We start from the raw sequence: 13047 nt of genomic DNA, 5'->3' as shown, positions 1-13047 counted from the left end.
GGATACATGTTAGAAAATGACTTGGAGCGCACCCCCAAGTTGGGGTCAAATCCCACCCAACCGCTCCCCCAATTCCTCTTCTCTTCCACGGCCATCTGGAAACACGAGTGTCCGTGAAATGCACGGCGACTTAAAAATTCCCTTCAAAAGAAGTGTGGAAAAAAAAAAATTAAAAAATCCCCGACATTCCCCGACCTCGCTGGGCAGGGAGGGGAGATGTTTTGTCGCCTGCTGCTGCGGGCAGAGACAATGGCCGGGCTGTGCCTGGGGACGGGGAGGGAAAAGCAGCGAGGGCTCAGCGGGCTGGGGATCGCCGGCGGGACACACACACACACACACACGCACACACACGCCGGGCTGTGCTCATTCTGCATATGGTTTGCCAGTTGATAATTAGCCTGACGGCAGCTTTTGGGAGAGGAGACGTTTCTCCCGTGCGGATGGTGGGTACCCTCCCCGCTTCCCTCCATCCCGTCCGTTCTCCGTCCGGGAAAAGCCGGAGTTCTGCTCTCCCTCTGCCGATTTCTCTGCTTTTTTATTTTTTTATCCCCCCCCCCCCCCGGAGTTTTCCCGCTGTAAGTGCTATCTCCCTCCCGGAGGGTAAGGCTGCGCGCGGCGCGACGGGGCTGGCACCGGTGCGGCCCCGACGGCGCTTCCCCGGGGTGCGCTCTCGGTCCCTGCCCTGTCCCCTGTCCCTGCCCATCCGCTGCCCGGGTACCCATCCCCTGCCCCATACTCATCGCCTGTCCCTTGCCCATCCCCGACCCGGTATCCATTCCCTGCCCGATATCCATCCTCTGCCCTGTAACCGTCCCGGGCACCCATCCCCTGCCCGGTACCCAGCCTCTGCCCGGTATCCATCCCCTGCCCGGTACCCGGCCCCTGTCCGGTACCCATCCCCGGCCCGGTATCCATCCCCGGCCCGGTGTCCAGCTTCTTCCCGACACCTAGCCCCTGCCCGGTATCCAGGCTCTTCCCGGTACTCAGCCCCTGCCCGGACGCCTCCCCACGGAGCAGCCCCCGCGTTGGATGGAGCTGATGGATTGAGCCCTTCTGAAAATCTCCCCCCCGCCCCAACAACCCCTCCCCGGTTTCGCCGTGCAAATGCCTCCCCTAAATTAAAAAAAAAAAAAAAAAAAGAAAAAAAAAGGAAAAAAAAGAAAATATCATTCTGCGGAGCGCCTTTGCTTACATATCATTTTTTTTTCCCGTTTCGGAGCAAATCCAGCGCGTTGGTTAATTTACAAGAAATGCATTCGCGGAGCCCGTTTGGGAAAGATCCGGGTCAGGAAACCGTGCAATATTAAGAAAGGTTTCGCGTTTGTTTTTGTTTTTATTTATTTTTTTTGTTTCCTTGGGCTGCTTTTTGACCTCGAAAATAACGAGGAGGTCTGAATAAAGCACCCAACTTTTCGCGTCCGCGGACTACGCGGAGCTGCCTTTGAATGTATCTATTCGGGTGTGTGTACTCTTATACGTGCAAGAATGTGTGTGCCGCTTAATTAATGCGAGTATATGTATACATTCACATCTTAGCTACCGGTATATAGGTATGAAAAGTCGTAAAAACCGCATCCGATTATGAAAACAAGAAAAAAAAAATCCAAATTCATGTTGAGTTTAGCTTGGAATTGCAAAATAAAAAATGAAAGAAATAAAGAAAAGAAAGAAATATATCCAGCCCCTGAATACCAACCAGATTGGGTTTCTCTTCTGTTTTCAGCTTTCCTTTTTTTTTTTTTTTCTCGACATTTGTCCATATTTAATCGAATTATATTTAATTCGAGGTCTAAACAATCAAACTCTTGCCTTTAAGTTGCCTCATTCCAACCCTCAGATCATTTCTTTGATGTCTTAAATCGCATCAAACAGCTTTTCCATGAAAAAAAAAGTTTAGGACTTGGCATGCTGAATACAAATATGCAAATAAATAAGCATTTAAGAATTTACTCTTGGTTTCCCGTCTCTATACTTGTGTGTGTTGGCGTATGCGTCTCTATGTCTGCCTATATGTATATGTAGAGCTATATATGTATTCTATAGTCATGCCTATATCTATATACTAGATGTATATTTAAATATACATATACTCTCTTACTCATATGCATATTATATACTCACCTCATAGATATCTTCATACTTGACATTTTCAACCAGTTTCCAGAGCATGATGGCAGGCTGTTCTCTAGGAGGTGAGTGCATTCATGTGAAGAGCAGATGTCTGGATTCTCAGTACTTCTCTGTCTGTAATGATCCATCTATAATTGGAAATGGGGGACAGACACCAAATCCGACGTTCCTCTTCCATCGCAACTTATATCTGTTGTCTGAAACAATAGGCTGCAGAAGTCTACCTCAATCGGATAGTAAAAAACATTATCTGTTACCTAGTTACATATATCTACAGACATATATGTGACTAGATATATACATATACACACATATATAGACTTAGACGTATATGCAAGCATATAAAGATATATACATATACGCAGTTGCACACACACAGACATACATATACACATATATCTCTCTGAACATATAACTTTTTCTCTGTACACACATATATAAATTGCCACATTTATATATGTAAATTATACATATTCTTGCATATGTAGGCACACGTATACTACACGTTACATATGCATATATACACACAAACCTGATCAATTTATATAGGAGTGTATATAAATGCATATTTGTGTATATATTTATACATCTACACATATATATGTGGGTATACAGTGATCAAATATACATACTATATAGTCCATATATCTGCTATTTAGTAGATGGGTAGATAGATGATAGATAGATAGATAGATAGACAGACAGACAGACAGATAGATGAAAGAAAGAAAGAAAGAAAGAAAGAAAGAAAGAAAGAAAGAAAGAAAGAAAGAAAGAAGAAATTAATGACTATTTTTTCGATTCTATTTATATTAAAATAAAAAATAGGTTGCCTCTGCACTAGGCGATTCATCATTTACAACAAGATATTATGCTTTTCCCCACCTGCAATATGCTTTTATTTACATGTCCAGAAATTATCCTCTCATATGCAGTAAAACACCAAACCAGCGTCTCATCAAGCACATTCAAGCAAATCTGAAAGGAGTAAATTTAAATCAATGATTTTCATTTGAAAGCCTTACACTTCAGACTTGGGCTGTATATTTTATAGCTTGGCAACACTTTCTCTGAGGAAAAAAAAAAAAAAAAGAAGAGACAAAGAAAGAAAAAGAAAAGGAGTTTAGCAAACCCTTCTCTGCACACGTTTGAATGGCGATTAGCTACTTTCTGAAAACGATTAAAAACAGAGTTGGATTTGTGCGTTTCCCGGGTAGCCCTCGGTTTGGAAGGGGAGAGGAGGAGTTGGACCATTTTTAACCTTTATTTTTTTTTTTTTTCTATCCCTTCCACCCCTCCAAGGCAAACCTTCCTTCGCGTTGTCCGTTTTTTTAACACGTTGTACCGCAAAGAGGCGACCTATTCTGCAGGCGAGCAGAGCCCATCTCTGCCTTTGAAAGGAAACAATTGAGCTGTGAGCTGGTGCACCGGGAGCGGGGGGGGGGGGTGGTGGTGGTGGTGGAAAAATGGGAAAAAGGAGAGACAGAGAGGCAGAGGGACAGAGAGAAAGAAGGTGTTTCTAAATTCAAGGTCCTGGCTCTAGAAATGTTAAGCTCTGCCTATAAGTTTCCTACAAATCTTTGTGGTTCTCCATGGGATCCTATGGGAAAGTGCACAGTGTCCTTTGTACTTTCGAAGGTCCTACAGGTAAAGATGCTTTTATATATATGTAAGCTCAAAAACGAGGAGAACTTCATCAGGAGACACTTATGGTGGTGTTTGGTTGGCTGGTGGGAAGGGTGGGCTTTTCTTTTTTTATCGGCTTTGGCCTCAAATTCAAGCAGAAAGCATAAATTCATCCCTTTTCCCCTCAGCCTCTGCAGTCCCCCCTCGCCCTCCCTGTTTCAAAGTGCACATCTTCTTCTAAAAACTCAACCCTCAAAAGGCAAGAGAAAAATAACAGCGAGGTATTATAAGAGGAGCTGGACAACGGTCTTGTTGAAGTTGTTAAAGCAGATAGGAGGTTTTTTTTATTATTATTTATTTTTTTTATTTCTCAGCACAGCCACAGCTGCACAGAGGAGGAGGAGAAAAGGGCACATCTTTGAGTGGGCTGGGCGGACCATTTCAACCGAAGCAATAGTGTAAAAAACGCAGGAAAAGAAGGAGCAAGGGTGTACGCTGTTTGCATGTGGATGTGCGGAGATATCCATGCAGCCCCTCCCGCCCCCGACACATCCTCATGCACCTCTAGATCTGAATGGCCCTCTTAGAAAAATACCAGACTCATAAAGGGACAGTTTGCCATCACTTTTGGTAAAGTCTTTGAGTCATGTCCTGGAAGGCTGGCACAGGGCAGTGTGAATGTGCTTCGTGACAGCTATTGGCTTCTAATTTCGTGGCACCCTGAATTAAATATGCTTTACGTGCTGGGGGAGGGGAGAAGAGGAGAGAAAAAAAAAAAAAAGAAGCTAAAATAAATCTGACGACCACTAGCTCTCTGCTAACAGAATGGTATAGACAGTAAATCCTTATTTTCAAGTCCCACTATTATTACATTTCGCCTGCACTTGCAAAACATGACAAACGTGTCTCCAGTCATCATTTACAAAATTAGATTGAACAAAGGTTCACCGCATTGTTTTTGGAGCTTCTTTCGCACCCCGGCAGCCTCCTTAAGTCTAATTTAGCCGTTTCAAAAGGGGAGACCTGCACCAATTTATACTCAAAATATACGATAAACCCGGGGTTCAAAATGCGAGACACGCACTCAGAAGAGACCATTACAAGCTATACTTTCAAAGATAAAAAAAAAAAGGGGGGGGGGGGCGTTTTCCGGCAGTTTTGGGCATGATTTTGCCACCTCTTGGAAGGCAAGCCCCGGCTTTTTCAGCGGGGAGGCGGGCAGGAGCACTGCAGGCTCAGCCTGGCAGCTAGAATTGCAAAGGAATATTTGATACTTTTTTGGGGTTTTGGCTTAAAATATATATAAAAAGGATGTGTTTAATAGCCTTGCCTGTGCCGGAGGAAGCCCTCCCCCCCCCCCGGCCCCTGCGCCGTTGCAGCCGCAGCGCGGCCGGGCCGTGGCCCCGCGGTGGGGGGAGCCGGGCGGCGGAGCGGCGTTGAGCGGGGCAGCGGCGCCCTCTGATGGGGGTTCCCTTCCCAAAGCTGCTGCTTTCCACCCCCCACCTTCCCGGTTATACCCATAGCTGGGGGTTACAAACAGGCAAACATCTCCCCTGCTAGAAATGATGTTGATACCAGTGTTTAGCCTGTTAGAATTAAACTGCAAGTTCTTATTTACGCCGATTTTTTCGCTCAGTGTTCGAACCTTTACCTTATAATTAGAATAAATCTTTCATCCCCCACTTTAAAGTGCAGCGTGTAGCCTAGGTCAAATATCCAAATCATCTCATGAGACTCCCGCTAAAAGCCCTGGGAGGGAGAGGACCTGCAATTTTGCTGAGAAGCCAGAAAAAAAAAATTGATCTTAATTCAACAAGTTGTGCTCCTCACATTTCCTATGATGTTTCCACGGTTTATTGTTTATTTTTTTTTAACTTTGCCTGCACCTCGTCAAGATGCTATTTCAGAAAAGGACTTTCAACTCTGTTCTGTCCTTTAAATCCAGCTTGGGTCTCTATAATAACCTATATACCCCTCTATATGCAACTCCCAGCGAATCCGTGTTGTTGGCTAGAGTTTAAAACAAATCAATTTATCTCAGCGCCCTCTGCTGCTCGCTGCAGGCTTTCATGTAAAGGCAGGTTTCTGACAGTTCTAACTAAAAATCCAGACTTTTGGGGCATGTTTGGTACCTTTTCTTGCAAACTCGCTCTTTTTTCCCTTACAGTCTTATTCCATATGCTATCATGCATATTTCAGAATTCAGTATTTTTTATTAAAAAGTTTATTTGCAATTTTATTCACAGGGCAAAACACTCATATAACATTGTAGGTGTCTCAAAATGTAGCTTATTCATGGATTTTTCAAAAATCATTGATTCCATGTGCATTTTATACCTCTTCTATGTGAATAATACCAAGAGTCAGCTCTTAAAATAAATCCAACTTCCCATCTTGTTTGCTGGTAAATCTAGTTTCCCTACTGCATCTGCAGACATAACTGGGGTTTTTCATAGAATCATAGAATAGTTTGAGTTGGAAGGCACCTTCAAAGGCCATCTAGTCCAACCCTCATGCAATGAGTAGGGACATCTTCAACTAGATCAGGTTGCTCAGAGCCCCGTCCAACCTGACCTGGAATGTTTCCAGGGGTGGGGCATTCACCACCTCTCTGGGCAACCTGGGCCAGGGTTTCACCACCCTCAGTGTAAAAAATTTCTTCCTTATCTCTAGTTTAAATCTACTCTCTTTTAGTTTAAAATTATTACCCCTTGTCCCATTGCAACAGACCCTACTGAAAAGCCTGTCCTCATCATTTAACATTTTCACAAAGCCATTAGCGCTCATTCTTCATGGAGGGACATTACCAAACCCTCTCATTGCTGCCTGCTCTTGTAGATGCCAGGAGCAGTTTGTAGCAAGCCAGGAAAACTCAACCACATGTGCTGAGAGCTCATGGACAGACCCAAACATTTTGACACATTTAACAACCCTATGGGGAAGAGGCTGTGGGCTTTCCCATCCGTGGTGACCACCCTGGGATACCATTTGCCACAGCCCCTTTCAGACCATTATCAAAGCCAAGATGAGGGTGCAGGAGTCACCCCTGTGCATCAGGACTCACCTCCCACTGCCCTGGAGCTGCCAACCTCCTCATGCCACTGCTTGCAGCCAGGGAGGACAGGACAGAGACAATAACTCAATCTGAAACCTCTTCCCTGAAAAGGGCTCTGAGACATCCTAATAACCACACATAGGAGTAAGTAGGCCAGAAAGGGCTGGTGTGACCATGTTAACCATCAGTACTACCCATTTGTGAAAAGAAGGGACAGAAACATCTTTCTGAAGGTTAGCAGAGTCTTCCCTGTGATTCCTGACCTTTTGTACAAGAAGAGAGTCAAAAAGGTCTGCACTACCAGCCAGACTCAATAATGAATGACCAACCAAAGAATCACAAAACAGAAACCCCACCAGCTGGCTTGTGGCTTCTGTCTCTCTCTCAGTTTTAAAATTATGTTTATAGTGATGTTTGGCAAACTCAGGGAATGCTTTGGACTCCTTTTGGCTAGTAGGACTGGTTGGAGTCCTGTCATTAAATAGCTCATAGTATGCTTGAAGATATTTGGTCAATTTTTGTGAGGGCATTTCTGCTGCCTTGGCTTTGGGGTTTTCTCTTTGCATTTCCCCTCTGCATCTGTGTCTCTTGAGATGGTGAGGAATTGCAAGGCATGAATGACAGCAAGGAGTTTAGGACAATCAGAGACAACCCTATGGAAATCCCAGTTCTTACCTCAAGGAGACACCGAAGATACCCTCGGTAAATATTTCCAGCTGAGAGAGAGAGGGTACTGTGCTATTTATTTTTTGCAGCAACTGTAAAATTATCAAATGTCTGGAAAATTGCAGACAGGAAGAAAAGAAAAAGAAGAGAGTAGGTGGATAAAGAAGAAATTTTAAAACAACATCTCAGAAATTTGGTATTTTTTTTTTTTAGGATGAGAGTATTTTCAAATATGGAGAAGCAGATAGATAGGTAGAAATTAAATAGCATGATACAAAATGTCAAAGTTTGTTTTGAACTAGTAATAACAAATATTTACTCATAGCCAGTGCATCCATGCTGATACAGTCTGAAAGACAATCCGTCATATTGAGCAGAAGTCTGTTATCTATTTGGAGAAACAGTTACATTCTGAGATTTCATAGAATCATAGAATCATTTAGGCTGGAAAAGACCTTTAAGATCATCAAGTCCAACTGTAAACCTAGCACTGCCAAGTGCACCACTAAACCACGGCCCTTAGCACCACACCTACACGTATTTTACATACCTCCAGGGATGACAACTCCACCACTTCCCTGGGCAGCCTATTCCAATGCTTGACCACCCTTTCAGTGAAGAAATTTTTCCTAATAGCCAAACTAAACCTCCCCTTGTGCAACTTGAGGCCATTTCCTCTCGTCCTATTGCCCATTACTTGGGAAAAGAGACCAACCCTCACATAACTACACCCCCCTTTCAGGTAGTTGTAGAGAATGATAAGGTCTTCCCTCAGCCTCCTTTTCTTCAGTCTAAACAATCCCAGCTCCCTCAGCCACTCCTCATAAGACTTGTTCTCCAGACCCCTCACCAGCTTCATCGCCCTTCTCTGGACTCGCTCCAGGATCTCAAAGTCTTTATTGTAGTGAGGGGTCCAAAATTGAGCACACTGGTTTGTCTAATCATGATAAAAAATGGGCTCCGTTGTCACTTATCTATCTGTGGTACTCACCTGGCCACCAGTCTTTGATAGCAGGAATTCCACCTTATGCAGCCCAGGATATGGTTGGCGAATGGGCTGTGAGTGCACGTTGCTAGCTCGTGTTGAGTTATTCCCAATCTAGTATTCCCAGGTCAAGTCTTGCACAGATTGTGGGCTATGTGGAAAAGGGAGCCCCTCCAAATGTTGTCTGTATTACTATACTGAGGAAAGCTCTGGTACCCTACTTATGTGTCGGTGTTTTATCCTTCTGTAATACCTGTTTTCTCACAAGAAACTTGTGTATGTGATGTCAACAAGGACCTGGACCTTGAGTCGATGTGTTGGGATGCCTCGCCAAACACCCAGATGCATCCCCTCTTCAGAAATGTTCTACATACTCCAAACTTTCTGGAGCAGGAATGCCAATCACATTCCCAGGTTGAGAATGAAGAGTGCTTCATGCCTTGTTTCTCTTGCCGCTGCCTCTTAATCTTTATTTCGAGCTGATGTAGGTGCTCAACTTGAGACAAGGGTAGTGAATTTCAAATAAGTGCTTGACTCCCTAAGGCAGAGAGCTCAAAGCCTTGCTCGTGTCTTACTGTCCCTTCCTATGAGCTTGGACTGCTCCATGCTACTGGCTTGTCTTAGGACCCCAAACTCCCTTTGCTCTTTGAACAGGAATCCTGAGTGCTAACTTCATGGCTTTCCATGATTGACAGGAGAAGTAGGAGTTAGGTGAAGACTAAACTGAAGACTTTATGCATGATCACTGCTGGATGATTTATCCTTTGTAACACAAAGGGGAGCCAGGGAGTCCCAAGAGCTGCTGTCACAGCTGCAGGTTTATCTGTCCTCTCCACATCCACCTTTTGAAAGTGAATTAATCCTTTCTAAAACCGCTTCCTTCTAGAGGCCAAACAAAACAAGGAGGAAAGTTGCTAAACTTGTTTCCTTAATAATTTTAAACTAAACGTATAAGGATATCTTTCAGTTTCCTCAGTTGGGATATTGACACTTAAATTTGGAACTGGCTCATTCATCTGAATAAAGCATATACTTTTTAGTTCTGTATGTTCCCATTTCCAAAGAAAAGCGCCTGTACTTAAATAAAGAGTCACATAATAAAGGACAGGCAAATTGCAGCCATTAAAGGGAGATCTCAGTTTTATTTAATATTTAAGATGACAGAAAGTTAGGAGATTCCATTTTTATTAATTTAATTTAATTCAGCTATGTTTATGTGGATACAAACTGTTTGCATAAAATTTGCCTGAAAAACAGGATTTAAGTTATATTTATATGAGAAAATTCTGTCTTCACATTTTAGGACAATGCCTGTAGACTGGATTACCTATTCCTAAAGTACAGAATTTAAATTTCATGGCAGGAGAGAGTTAATCAGTTTTAAGGAAATAGAAGAAAAATTAAGAACTGGCCCGTTATCTGATTTGAGATTTTTTTTTTTCCTCCAGTATCACCCTCCTTCACTTTCTTTTTAATTCCTCCACTCTCTTAACTTACTTTCTGGCAGTAGGCGCTCAGATAGTATGACTATAGGCAATGCTTTAGGGAGTTAAACAAAATCTGGGTACATGAAAGGAGACGTAGCCAAGTCAGCAAACTGTATCTATAGGGGAAATGTATTTCAGACTCCCAAAATTGCTCATAATATATCCAGAATGACATAATTCCCTGAATATTTCCTTCAGTTTGCTCCTATACTGCACTGTGGCTATCAAGGACTTTAGCCTGAGTAATAGCGGGGTCCTAGGTAAAAATTCTCATTAACTGTGTTTTTAAGAGCATTTTCCCTTCCCTTCCCTTCCCTTCCCTTCCCTTCCCTTCCCTTCCCTTCCCTTCCCTTCCCTTCCCTTCTCTCTAGAATAATAAATAAAACCGTGCCAAGGAATATTTCTGGATACTCAACTTTCCTGGTTTAGATGTTGAGTTTAATAATACGGATACAAGCTATTCTGTGCCAGTTAGACTCATGGCACATAGTTCAGGTAGAGTCTAAAAACTTAGGCACAAACCTGTTGTTTGAATTAGGTTAAACTGCGTCCTTCACCGCTTTCCATGCAATATTCATTCTAGTGATAGAATATGATATTAATATTAACATAAACATGCGATTTAGATTTGTACTCCTCAGGTAATTGTATACCATTGCTTTCATCATTATAAATGCACAAGCAAAACAAAAATCAGTGTTTCCTGCCTAAAAGGCATAGTAATGAGCAAGTGTAAACAAATTATTTTAACAGCTCTGAAATGAAACATTTTGTTCTCCAGTATCAAAACGAGAAATTTGAAAATTCAAATTTTAGCCTTTCTCCCCCCCCTCCCCCCGGTTTTGAAACGAACACCTAACTATTTGATATGGCTACCAGAAGAGAACCTATGTTGCAAAAACTTCCAAGCACCTGCACTTTGATAATCAGATTTGTTTATGGAGTTTCAGAATACCTTCCTAAAAATGTAATGACAGTGCTCCTTAAAAAAAGTCTCACAGAATCACTACTCCATTTTGCCAACATTGGTCTTCATTACTGAAGTTCAACATGGTCATTTTTTTTCTCCAATTAGATAATTAAAAGTTTGAGCCCACTTTCATTTCAGGGGCCTCAGACTGGGTTTTATCACATGTTGAAATCATAAGAGCAGTTTCACAGTTCCCTGAATGACAAACCTTGTTTCAATCTTTTTTTTTTTTTTTTTTAATCTCTGATAACTAAGATTGTTTCTAAGTTTATGAAGAATCTGTTAGACTTGAATGAAAACACAAAACACAGATATCCTTTAAAACGCATGGAATATAAAAGAAGGGACCTTAATCAGTGTAGTGGAGAGGGAACTGGAATTCAGGAGAATGGTTCTCTCTCCCAGCTCTACTTGTATTGGTCCCACGGGCATGACCTTAGTTCAGACCTTCTTTACTAAAGCTTGATTCTGGCTTGCCTTCCTCCCTTTTAATGTGTGTCCTTAACATACAGTTAATTAAAAGGAACCTCATCACATCTTAGAAGCGTGAACATCAGGAAGATGCTTGGTTGACAAAAAAAATAAAAGGGATCAATGTTGCATCAGCAAGAACAGCATTCAGCAAAGTTCCCTGTGTGTTAAAGCCCTGTAGGCCATGTATAAGTCCAAATGAAGTGCAATGCCTTTTTGGTCAGCTTCTCTCACTCCTTAGGAGTTTCTATTTGTGCATCCTCTGAATATGGAGTTAGTATAAAGTACAGCAGCCAAGCTATCTTGTGTAAGTCATGAAAATCACCACAGAATTCACCACCAGGAAGCGGGGGACGGTCACAGCTTCACAGAAACAAAAGATGGAATTGCTCAGTTAATCTAACTCCTGTGGAACACAGGCCAGAAAACTTCCACAAATTAACTGTTGAATGAGCTGCAGTGTACCTTGTAGAAGAATTTATTATAATAATGTCTTGGTTTTACTTTTTAAGGCCATGGGTGTAAAATCTTTGCCTAAATTAATGTCTTGTTCCTTTCTTAATCATTATCTCTGAAAAAGATAGAAATCTGTTTTCTGTTCTGTGTTTTGTTGAACTTGAATCTTAAGCCAGTAAAATCTTCTGCTTGGGTACATCTGTTAACCTTTTCAGTTCTCTGCATCTTGTTATTAAGATCAGTAAATTAAGCTTTTTGTGTCTTTCAAGATACAGTAGATTCTCTTATACTTCATAGAATCACAGAATGGTTGAAGTTGGAAGGGACCTCTGGAGGTCATCTTGTCCATTTCCGCTGCTCAAGCAGGGTCCCCTAGAGCCAGTTTCCCAGGATCATGTCCAAATTAATTCTGAGTATCTCCAGAGAGGGAGACTCCACAATCTCCCTAGGCAACCTGTGCCACAGCTCGGTCACTCTCACAGTAAAAAAGTGTCTCCTGGTGTTCAGAGGGAACCTCTTGTGTTTCAGTGTGTGCCAATGGCCTCTGGTCCTGGCCCTGGTCACCAATGAACAGAGCCTGGCTCTGTCCTCTTTGCACCCTCTCTTCAGGTTTGAAGATAACTTGATACCTACACATTGATAAAATCCCCCCCGAGCCTTCTCTTCTCCAGGCTGAACTGTCTCAACTCTCTCAACCTTTCCCCATGAAAGATGCTCTAGACCCTTAATCATCTCAGTGGCCTTTCCTTGGACTCTTCCCAGTATGTCCTTTTGTACAGAGGAGCCCAGAACTGGACACAGTACTCCAGGTGTGGCCTCACCAGTGCTGAGTAGAGGGGAATGATCACCCCCCACCTGATTCCAACACTCCTTCTAATGCAGCCCAGGATACCATTTTAACACCTTTGAGGGAAGGGCACATTGTTGGCTCATGTTCAACTTTGTGTCCACCAGGACCCACCAGTCATTTTCTGCAAAGCTTCAGAAAATGCTGTCGGTGATGCTGTATCACTTTACTCAGTTCACCAACAGCTTTCTTGAAAGGGAATTATCAGAAAGGAGCACAATATTCCACCTGTCATTGCTTCACATCTATGACAGATGCAAAGTGACCTTTATGAATAAGTGCATCATCCTTTGGTTTATTAGACACAAGACACTCTTATCCTTCTGCTCTCAAGTTCAAGCTCATATTTAGTGC

The sequence above is a fragment of the Rissa tridactyla genome, chromosome 3, assembly GCF_028500815.1.
Source record: "Rissa tridactyla isolate bRisTri1 chromosome 3, bRisTri1.patW.cur.20221130, whole genome shotgun sequence".
NCBI classification, from domain to species: domain Eukaryota; kingdom Metazoa; phylum Chordata; class Aves; order Charadriiformes; family Laridae; genus Rissa; species Rissa tridactyla.
The sequence above is the reverse complement of the archived record's forward strand: the minus strand, read 5'-3'. Positions refer to the sequence as shown.